At 40.3% G+C, this 11,868-nt stretch overlaps 1 protein-coding gene across 1 annotated transcript in view; it reads right to left on the reverse strand.

Moving 5' to 3' along the window:
* L3MBTL3 (l(3)mbt-like 3 (Drosophila)) overlaps positions 1-11,868 on the reverse strand; it is a 130,431-nt gene that overhangs the window by 114,366 nt on the left and 4,197 nt on the right. The window contains exon 3 of the mRNA XM_011951649.1: positions 9,886-9,964. The gene's annotated coding sequence lies outside the window, so the exon portion shown is untranslated. The remainder of the gene's footprint in view (positions 1-9,885; positions 9,965-11,868) is intronic.

The following is an 11,868-nucleotide window of genomic DNA, read 5'->3' on the forward strand; positions in this document are numbered from 1 at the left end:
AAAGCAACACATCTGAAGTAACAGTGAAGGCTTAGCCACATGAAGAAGGTACTGGACCTGAAGCTCAGGCCCTCTTTCCAGAGGATACCCTGTCCTTGGAGCAGCCTAATGAATGGTCACCATGCTGGTCTGACTGCACTTAAACAAGACTGAAGGCCAGGGCAACATTCTGCAAAGTCTGCTTCCCAAAATACAACTTTTAGAAGACTATTTATTCATGTCCCCTGAGAAAGGGGTTTGTGGTAAAAGAGATATCTAATACCCTAGGGTCTTTGGGAGATATCCAGGGCACATTGATGTGCAACCACCTGTGGACTGCTGTCCCAGCCAAAGTTTCCCAGAGTCACTGAGTCTTGGCATGATTATCACATCACATCAAGTTCCATGGGATCCCTCATTTGGAAGGCACTGAGCTACAGAAAATAAATTCAGGAAATAACATGAAAGTAAGGTAGTGTTTTAGAGGATAGAGTTTATTCATCTTCAAGTTGGATTCAACTACAAGGATGCTACCTTCTAATCTAGCTCCCAGTCTGAACCTGTTTGCTGGTGTAGTGTCTAATACCACAGAAGGTCCTCAGGACTTGTAAGTACTTTGAGTCCAGACTTGAGAAAGTGATTCTGAGAAAGGTATGGCCCCTGCCTCCTAAGACCTCCCTATAGCCTCAGATTTAGTTTGTGATGACCTTCTTTCACCTCCATGACACCAGAGAAATACAGTCATTAATGGAAGGACTCATGTATCCACAAATACAAGGTCACATGGGGTAATCGTACAAAACCCATAAGCCTAACAAACATGAAAGGGAAACAAACATGGTGGGGCACATGAGTTTCTTCAATGCTTTGTCATTTTTTTTTTTTTTTTTTTGAGGCGGAGTCTCGCTCTGTCTCCCGGACTGGAGTGCAGTGGCCGGATCTCAGCTCACTGCAAGCTCCGCCTCCCAGGTTTACGCCATTCTCCTGCCTCAGCCTCCGGAGTAGCTGGGACTACAGGCGCCCGCCACCTCGCCCGGCTATTTTTTTTTGTATTTTTAGTAGAGACGGGGTTTCACCGTGTTAGCCAGGATGGTCTCGATCTCCTGACCTCGTGATTCGCCCGTCTCGGCCTCCCAAAGTGCTGGGATTACAGGCTTGAGCCACTGCGCCCGGCCTGCTTTGTCATTTTTAAAGGATATCGTCAATACCAGCCTATTTGACCCTCATAACTACTTTTTTAAGACTGATAAACATTATCATCCTCATTTCACAGATGAGAAAATTGAGGTCACCTAGGTAAGAAACAGATTTTATCTTCCAAGACGCTGCCAACACACATTGTATTTTAGTCAACCTAGAAGACAATTTAATGTAACAGTGGAAAGCAAAGGCTTTGGAGCCCTAGTGCCTGGGTTGAAATCCTTTATTTATTTATTTTTTTTGAGACAGAATCTCGCTCTGTTGCCCAGGCTAGAATGCAGAGGCAAGATCTCAGCTCACTGCCAGCTCCGCCTCCCGGGTTCACGCCATTCTCCTGCCTCAGCCTCCCGAGTGGCTGGGACTACAGGCGCCCGCCACCATGCCCGGCTAATTTTTCGCATTTTGTTTAGTAGAGACGGGGTTTCACCGTGTTTAGCCAGGATGGTCTCGATCTCCTGAACTCGTAATCCGTCCGCCTCAGCCTCCCAAAGTGCTGGGATTACAGGCATGAGCCACCACACCCGGACAGGTTTAAAACTTAGCTTCACAATTTACTAGCTGTATAATCTTAGCCATGGTACCTAACCTTTCTTGAGTTTTAGCTCCTTCATCTGTAAAATGGGTTAGGTATATCTACTCCATCGAGGTGTAAAAACTTAAAAAAAAAAAATTATGCACACTAGAGTGCTTTACACATAGTGAATGCTTGCTATATAAAAGTTACAGTTATTCTAAAGAAAAGACAAGTGGCCGGGAGAGGTGGCTCACTTCTGTAATCCCAGTACTTTGGGAGGCCAAGGCAGGCAAATCAAAAATGGTGCGGAGTTCAAGACCAGCTTGGCCGACATGGTGAAACCCTATCTCTACTGAAAATACAAAAATTAGCTGGGTGTGGTGGTGACTGAAAACACAAAAATTAGCTGGGTGTAGTGGTGCACGCCTGTAGTCCTGGCTACTGTAGATGCTGAAGCACGAGAATCGCCTGAACCCAGGAGGCGGAGCTTGCAGTGAGCCAAGATCGCACCACCCACTGCACTCCAGCCTGGGCGACAGAGTGGGACTCTGACTCAAAAAGAGAAGGGCAGGGGAGGGAAGGGCAGGGGAGTAGATGGGAGGGGAGGAGCTCTCCAGGGTACACATGACCTCCAAGCACCAGTTTATCAGATCTCTGAAGTCTCACAGGGCAGAGGAATGAAAACTGTATGACGGCCAACACCTTCACATCGAAAAAGGCCTATTTAATTTCTCAGGAGTCCAGAGATGAGGATAGGGGAGGTGGGCAGCAGGGCAGTCAAAAACAATGATACGACTCAGATTTCACGGACAAGTAGATTTCAAAGTGAATTTGGGAGACTGATGTAAGGTCAATAGCTGTTAGTTTTGCCAAGTTCTCATAAAGAAAAAAAAATTTAACTGCCAACAAAATAAAAAGGACGTAATTTCTGAGAAACTACTCAGGACTAGGCCATTGGCAACCTTACTATGACGTTTTTGCTGAGGAGGCATAAAAACGTCCTCACATACCAAATGTGGTTCCAGGACCTGCTTTCACGAGAGCTGGTAGGTACAGCGGCAAACAGAAAGTGCTGTGAGAGATTAAAGCAAGAGGCCAGTACAAAAAAGAGAGATGAAAGCTCTGGGTCATCATCCCCAAAGGGGCAACAGTGGGAGTGTTTCTCTATAGGAGCACTGGAGTATGTATGTGCAAGTAAGACGCCAGGACCAGGACATAAGTGGGCTGGGAGGACAGAATCTATACACTGATTATAATGCTTATGACATTGTATCTTGATCATCTACTTACAGGAGGTTTTGAAGCAGAGAGACCCTGATTTACCCATTTTGTTATCTCTTATGCATATCCTTAGTAGGTATTGATAAAACTTATCAAATGAATCAATAAAAGAGAAGAGGAAAATACACTACACTACTGGAGGGGAATGGAAGGGGCTTGGGGACAGGAAAAATCAGAGAAAGACCTTCATCTGTCCATCTAGCTCATATTCTCCAGTGAAAATTCTAACTAGGCTGCTACGTATTTGTTTACCTCTTTGGCAGAAGCATAACATCACCACTCCAAGAAACTCTCCTTATATAAGTGTCAGTGGAGAACACATCAAAAGAAGTTAAATTCAAACCTCTTAAACAGACTTATTCAATAAGGATAAGAGAAAAATCTAAACTCACACTTGAAGCATCTCTCAACAAACACACATTGCTACGAAGAAAAATATTCCTTTCAAATCAAGCATGACAGAGACCAGCTTTGATATTCTACTCACTCTGCCTGATAAGAACTCTGAATCACACACATATTGGAATTTAATGTCTGTTGTGGAGAGATGTGAAATCTGCCCTAAGGACCTAAGTTCATAGATTTTAGGCAGGAAAAACTCTAGATCATTATTACAATGTGAGAACTGAAATCTTAGCAGCATCAAGAACAAATCCTTGAGAAGCTGGGTCTTCCATTCTCATCCATCCCTGCAGAGGAGACACCTGAGTGTGAACTAATCCATGCTGCCTTTGCTGCCTTTAAACATGAAATCAGTCATTACAGCGGTTCCATCTTACTGATATTTTCTCAGAAACACTGTCCCTTTTTCTACTAGTCATATTTTAATGTGAACGATCCTATTCATAATGTCGCAATGGTCTCTCTGATTTGCTACCTTGTCTGCCATGGAGATCACATGCAAAGGGTAGTCACCAAAGGCAACCTTTACAAAATCTCAACTTCCTGCCCTTCTGTGTTACTGTAAGAAGGACGAATTAGTTGAGATTCTGTGGCCTAACCTACTTACTTCCTCTAAAGAAGGAACAGAAAATGAAAAATGCCTTTCAAGAAAGAAAAAAAAAAAAGGTACACAGAAAGTGAAATCACAAACTGACATTAACGGGCCTATGGCATATTTAATAGACTCTCATTAAATGCTTTTATTTGAAATTCATGTTCAACGTACAGACTATATCTCAATTTGAGTCAGAAATATTTTTTAAAGTGCTATCATATCATCAACATACTATACTAGAAGGGTAATAATAGAAATTTTACACCCATTAGAGGGATTCAAGGGCCATAAAAAGAACAAAAACCTGACACAGATATTTCTATGCATATGCTAAATATGCATGAACTGAAATTTAAAAAGAAAAACTAAAAGTACTCTCTTGTTCTTTTTTATTTTACTTCATAATTTTTAACGCTAAAAGTAGTATCTTCTTTTTTCTTATTTTGCTTCATATTTTTATAGAACATAAAGCTAAAATTAAAAGATTTACACTTGATTTCTCTTTTGCATGTAATGAATTAGATTTGGCTAGATTTTGTTTTTCTTTCACAGAAGTCAAGTCTACAGGCTTATCTTGATAACCATTTGTAGCCAACCTGCTTATCAATAGACTGAACAGCTAAGCCTCAAGTCCACCCAATTAGACCACAAACCAATACAGTTAATTACTAAGATCATTTAATAACCAGACCAGATTGACCACCTAGGAATTTCAATTCACTATTCAGGGTTCAACAATGTAATGGATGGAGAAAAATAATCAACTGATTTTGGTGCCAGACCAATCATACCCAAAATGTTCTGGTAACTAAACTAGCTTAATTCCACAAAATTTATATAATATAAAGATATGATCCAGCCTTTAAAAGGTCTGGTACATAGTATATGCTCAAAAAATGTATTAAATAGAACTTCAACAAAAGAGAAGCAGCCCATTCATTACCTTGTAATCAATGCCCACAATGGCATCCTTCTAAGTCAAAATGAAGATCTGCTTGATCCACCATAACTCATATAACAGAGAGATATAATTCCCATTGCAATACAAAACCAACCGATGAGTCAAAATAGACTCTTCACCTCATTTTGCAAACATGGGACATACTCTTTTGGTTACAGTGTATAACATCAGTAATTATAGCACTCTTGCTCAGGATCTTAGTCATATTCCCTGTTTTCATCTTTTACTTTGATTCTAGGACACATTTCTACCACACCACCCCTCCATTTTCTCCCCATCATTGTCTCTCTTATTTTAATTTTCTTCTTTTCTTTTACAATCCTGGCTTTAGAGTAAATTTCATAACCTACTGAGCCTGCCTTGGTAGATTCAGGTCCCACTCTTTCATTGACTGACTGCTTTTTATATATATATTTTTTTCATAACTAGTCCTACTACCTTATTGGGTCTCTTCCTACAGAGAACAAATGAAATCTTTATATAAATAGGCCCAGTGTTTCCCAAACCTATTCTGAGTAATGTTTTATCAACAGTTTGTGATTATTTCAAGGCCATGGGCTAGACCAGTGTGTTCTTTTCAGAATAATTCAATAATTGGTCTTTTCTCAATTCTTGGTTTTGAAAAGAAAAAAAAGAAGAAAGTAAAGCCAGTTTTTCTTCCCATCTATTTTTCTTATACCTGTTCATTATTGTTCATCTTAGTAAACCAATGTAAAAGAGCACATACATTAATCTGGAAATGTGTTGTTTTTAAAATATTCTATGTGTTACTATTTTGAAAATCAAAAACCTAAAGATATATCAATCATATGCCAGTATCATTTTCCCTGACTCCACCCCTTTCAAACTGCATGATACGAACAAGTTACTAAGTAACTCTGAGCACCAGTTTGCTCTAAGAGACAAAAAATAATACCCAGTGCTGGAGGTCAGTGAAAGTATGAGAGGTAACAGTCAGTGCCTAGAAAAGTACCTCGGCATACAGAAAACACTCGAAGTATTTTTGGATGAATAAATAAATATAAAGCATCTAGCTTAATGCTTGATCTTCAGAAGGCACTCGATATACAATTGCACTTAACATCGTATATCAACACTTCATAGTGTTTTGCAAAGAGCAACCCTGTCTGCCGGGTCCTATCACAGGAACACACTTCCCACCACATCCAGAGATGCCATCACAGTGTCTACAGCATTTATCTACCATTCACCCATACTTAACCATGGCTTTGTTTTGTTAATTGCCATCGTATGCGCATGGGTTATCTCCCCAACTAGATTAGGAACACACTGAGCCCAAGGACTGGTGCTCGATGTCTTTGTAGCCCCAACACATACATTCATTCAACCCTGCTGTTAATTGTTGATTTTGTGAAGCAGTTCACAACAGTAATTTACACAAAATAGAGGCTCAATAAATATGTGTTGCTGGAACACAAAACACTGATTTACAGTGTATATGGGAGAAAGAATAATAAGGCAAAAGACATTTTGCCGTTACATATAATATGCATGCCATTCTTATAATAACCATCCAACTAATTAATTCCAAGTCTACTCAGAAAGAAACTACAGCTTATGAAGAAAGTTCCCTCATCCAAGATCACCCAACTTAACTTTACTCAAGTTCCTCTCAAAGACCCTTGTTCATTCCTCCAAACTATCTTGTCTCCCAAATGGGAATTTTCTAAAGGTCTTCCCCAATTTTACTTCATAAATCAAGCTTAAAGTTATATACCAAGGATACCCTTTCCTGGTGCTTCTTTTCATCCACCCACTGCATAGCTGCCACAGTCAATACAAATCCATTCATAATTTCCCACTATTGACTTACATCCACAACCATCAATGAAATAATTTAATACAGTAAAGAGATAATCTGAGAATATTCTATTAGATAATTAAGCCCTTTACAAAATATATCTTCCATGGATCCACTGAACTTCAAGATGTCATGTATAAATGTGCACACATATGAACGTATAAATAGTTCTCTCTAAATACAGTATCTTTACCTATGTTATAAGCATCCCCAAATCCTTGTAAGGAACAAATCCCTCAATAGTAGCAAGTGGTATCAGTGGAAGACAGTGTAGGTCTTCACCAGAAAGTCACCTTGCGAACACACTGGTCAAAGAAAGAATCACCTCGATCCATCTTGCTAGACCCTTGCTAGACACACAATTCAGGCATTCCTTGACAGTGGGTGAAGGGCTTCTTACTCATTTCTGAAGACGAAGCACTAAAAGAGGAATGCATTATATTGTGCTATGTGTATTGGAAAATATGCCATCGTTCTGCATCAGTTAGCCCAGAAATCCATGTTTCCTGGCTCAACAGCTCCAAAGAGTGCTGAAGCCCTCATCCTTTCCTACTGGTACCATGTGAAACTGTTACACTATTATTAGAAGAGCTCATTATGTCTACTCCCAGAGTAAGGATCTCTAGAACTCCTCAAGAGCAAGGATCTAGTCTTTTAAGTGTTCAACACTGTAAGAGCTCAGAAAGAAACTGGTTAAGTAACTAGCAGAAACAATACTGCAGGGATCACTCAAGTTACCCATCCTTGGGATGCCAACGGTATATTCATCCTTGGGATGCCAACGGTATATCCCACACACCACATAAAGTAAGTTCTCTCATAAATTCCCCATCCTAACTGCACTACTATAAACAACACTGGCTGAAATATGGAATTCTTAAAAATAAACTCCCAACCCAGTCGAAATTCTTTAAGAACCAACTCACAATTACTCAGGGACTAATTAAACAGGACATAGACTTCTTTTTTCCTCCCCTATTGGGTTTTTGGATTCTTAGAACATTGATTGGATAATCTCCAAAGAGTGGAGATGAAATAAAACTCAAACTTGTCAGGGTTTATTTTGTCAGGTTCAGTAGCATCAAATCGAAAATAACAACAGATAGTACTTGCAATTTTTTTTAATCTAGATTTTACATAGTTGGCTATAATTAGATTGCAGCCAAAGAGGTCTAGAAAACAAGGAGGAAAAGCCCTACTTGGACCTTTCCTAAATTCAGTCATTCAGAGGACTCATGTTCTGGCCCCTATAGTTAGTTTAAATCATTACTACTCCAGTTACCTATTTTCTCATCCTCATCTCCCAGCAGACTCATGCAACTAAAATATTAATTACAGTACATTAATTCCCCTCACACCAACCCTTCTACTTTCATCACCCTACCATTTTCACAATTAGGCATCATTTTAAAGTATTTCTTTCATTTACTCCTTCTACTTATTCAATGACTAGTTTGGGATAAATAAATTTCAGGTTTTATATTCTGCACCATGTTAGAGCATGGTCTCCTCCCTCAAAGAGCCAACAGTATACAAGGGAAATCACTTTTTTCTCAAGACAAGCTATACTCCTAGAAATATTCTGAGAAATCCATATAATACACACATCAGAAACCAATCTAAACATTTTAGCCAAGAGTTAAATCAATATATTCTGACTTAGACAATCTACCTCCAGCCCTTCATAAAGCTTGACAAAGGTAAAATGATATGACCACTATACATCTGAATAACTCTTTATGGTTCTCAAAATCTGATTTTATTTTCTTTTAACAAAAGATACAAGGCAAGTATTGCTCCCACTCTGCAGATGAGGAAATGGAGGTTAAAGGAGGTAGAGTGACATATACAAGGTGATATATCTAGTTATTGAATTTAGTCTTCTGATTCCTATTCTAGCATTCTATCCACAGACCCAGTGACTTCCCAGACAAAGAAAAACAAGCAGTGTCTTCAAGTCAGCACATTTAAACATGAAACTCACCATCTTAGGAAACAGATTTTACTCTACTTGAACCCCACTTGTCTGCATGACCCTCCTATAGCTGTCCTTGCCTCATTGTCTCTGCTGCATACTACATGGACCACATCTACTTATTTTGCTAATTACACAATTCAAAACGATCCACGAGCAGCAAAAAACAATAAACTCCTGTTAATCATTTTTATATCAATAATTATTCATTTTGGCTTCTAGATCACATCTGGCCCAATGAAGGCTGTTAATTCTGCTTTAAAAGGTAGGTTAATTTTGGTTTTCTTTTGTTTTTGCCAAACAAGATTTAGCGACCCCTTTATTACTCAAGACAGGACAGAAAAACAGGCAGAAAAAGAGAGGGGAAGATTAAAGGAAGAAAAAAACAAAACCGAAAAAGGTATAAACAGTAGAAAGCACTGGAGTAGCATAAATGTACTGAAATGTTCCACCCCCAGAGATGGCTGCCCCTCTGCCTGAGAATGACCTTTGCCCTAAAAGGAGGTCCTGGAGTACTGGAAAGAAGCCAACACCCTCCAAAATTACCAAAGAGGTATTGGTAGACAACAGCTGTATTCCCTTTGGAGATATGTTCAAAAGTTGACAAGTCTAAGCTAACACACTGAAACTCACACTCATAACCGTGCAACATGGTACTTGGCACAAGTCGGCCCATCTTGGATTTAAGTCATAGAAGTTATGTGACAAATACCCCCAAAGTACTCAATGTGAATTTCATTCACAAAATGTTACCACTGGCCCCCCTAAGACATTTAGAGTTCTAGAATCTTCCATATCACTGTATAACAATGTAACACTTATATTAATTTACAACCCTTTTGTTCCAGTTTTTCTACTTTTTCAACTCCAAAGAATAAGACAATTTACTTTCAGTAGAAAACAGGTGCTAAAATCCTAATTAAGAATCTAGTAAGTAAGCCAATACAAAGATTATCCAGGACAATCTCATAACTTCCTAATGTTTCATTCAAACTACAATCACACTTAGTGTCAATACATTCACGCATTCAAAGCAGTCCCACAAAATGATGTTTTTCTGCCAACCCTGTCTCATACTCCCCTTCCTGATCTCCAAATGCAGCTTTTTAACATTTGCAGGTATGTCAAGAAATTTGTTTCAACAAGCGGGTCTTACCTTTCGGCGGTGGTGAAACACAGAACTCTCTGGCGATCTTCACAATTGCTGTCCACTCTCAAGATTTCTCCTAAGGGTTCTATCATTGGTTTAAAGAGAGGGAAGGTAAAATCAAAACACTGTCATCAAAAAGAAACCTTCAAATCCACAATCCCCAATTAAGAAGTTTACATTCTGAATCACTTAGGCATAATTTTACACCATGCCAGTCGGTAAATTAAAATAAAATAAGCTGGTTCTAGATGAGCTGAAATGGATTTTAATCATTCCTATCATTCCCATGTCCTAAATTCACCCAATAAAGTGTCTCCTATTGTATATTACAGGCAGGTGAAAGTTACAAGGATCATTTGAGTCAACTTTAATTTCCCTCACTGCTTTTATCTTTAAAATTAAAGATATTTTACAGAATACACACTGGAAAAAGAATAGATATTATATAAACAGTTTTAACCCATACATTTAAGGACTTTAAATCACAAATTATACAAGTATTCAGAAATAATTTCGTACTCAGTGAAACAAAATTACAGTCTTAGAACCAAAAGGGACTACTTATTCGGACTCTACATAACTATACAGCTAAGAAACTACCTAAAATTGCCTTATATTTATCAGAAAGTAAAACGAACAGCTCATATAAAAGGCAAATATCAACTAAAGGTCTTTTCCATTTCTTCAAAAGTTTTAAACACATTTCAACTTCGCAGTTTTATTAACATTCAAAATGAAGTCATCAGCTGAAACTCGTAATTAAAAATTGATCAGAGGTACAGACACCGATAAATGCAAACGCAAACAATTGTTTCCAAATCAGGGAGCGATCAATCTCAAATCCCAGAATAAAAGCAAAGTGTTTTTCCCACATAACTCATGTCGGATGGAAGTTACAGGGTCTGAGTCCTCAGAATTCATTGCTCCGATTTACTAAACCTTCGATTTCTGATCAGCATCCTTTCACACAACATCTGGCTGCTCGCTCAGGTCCTCTAATTACTTCCACGTCTGAACGGACTACGTAGCTACAAGTAAAGGCCAAACTTTGCTCTCGGCCTTCCGAACTTAAAGACGCGTTTAACCACTAGAGGTCTCCCCTTGGCCAGTTTTGCACGTTCGCTATTTTGCTGCACTTGAAACTTTCCGGAGAAATGCTCTCTACTCGAGTCAGTGTTTTTCTAAAAACTTGCGCAAAAATCCACGCGACCGAGATAGCCAGCACAGAGCCTCTCGGACTCCCTAAACCAATAAAGACATCACAAACAACGCTCTAGGAAAACCAAAAGGAGAACTGGACGCACTCGCCCCGGCCGCGCCCCCCACCCCAAAATCTTATTTCTCATCTCAGTTTCCCCTAACCTAACAATTAAAAATCTATTTTTGTTTCTATGCACTCTGAATGATCTCGAATGCATTTTTCTGGCGGTGGCCCCGAGTTGGATAAGAAGCGGGCCAATGGATGCGGGGCGTTGGGGGTGGGGGCGGTAAGGGGGAGGGCCCTGCTCACAGTGCCCAAGGAAGTTGCCTAAGGAAAGGCACTCCGTTTTTCGGGTCCCCTCAAAAAATCGGCGGGGAGGGGGAGGAAAAGGAAGCGGGGTGGTGGCAGCAGGGGGACTCAGAAGGGAAACCGAAGCAACGTTTACCTCCGTCTCCCGTGGAAGGGTGGGGTAGAGCCGCGGTCTCCGCGCCCCGGAGAGCAGCTAGTTACCCCCACCTCCCTCCGAGCGCAGGCGGACAGACCGACGCCCCCAGCCCTCCGCGGGGACCCGGGAGGAACCCGCCCGCTTTTAAACTTTCTCTCACGGTCGCGCTGCGGGCCGTGCTTTGACCGGGACGGGGGGAGGGGGGAATCGCAGGGCCTTTTTTTTTTCTTGAACGGTAATTAAAGTTTTACCACCAGTCCAAAAGTTGCGCCCTCCCCCCGCCCGTGCCACCGTGCCCTCCTCCCCCTCCAGGGCTCTCAAGTTTTCCTCCCCGCCCGCCGGC

The sequence above is a fragment of the Colobus angolensis genome, unplaced genomic scaffold (genome assembly GCF_000951035.1).
Source record: "Colobus angolensis palliatus isolate OR3802 unplaced genomic scaffold, Cang.pa_1.0 Scaffold322, whole genome shotgun sequence".
Classification (NCBI taxonomy): domain Eukaryota; kingdom Metazoa; phylum Chordata; class Mammalia; order Primates; family Cercopithecidae; genus Colobus; species Colobus angolensis.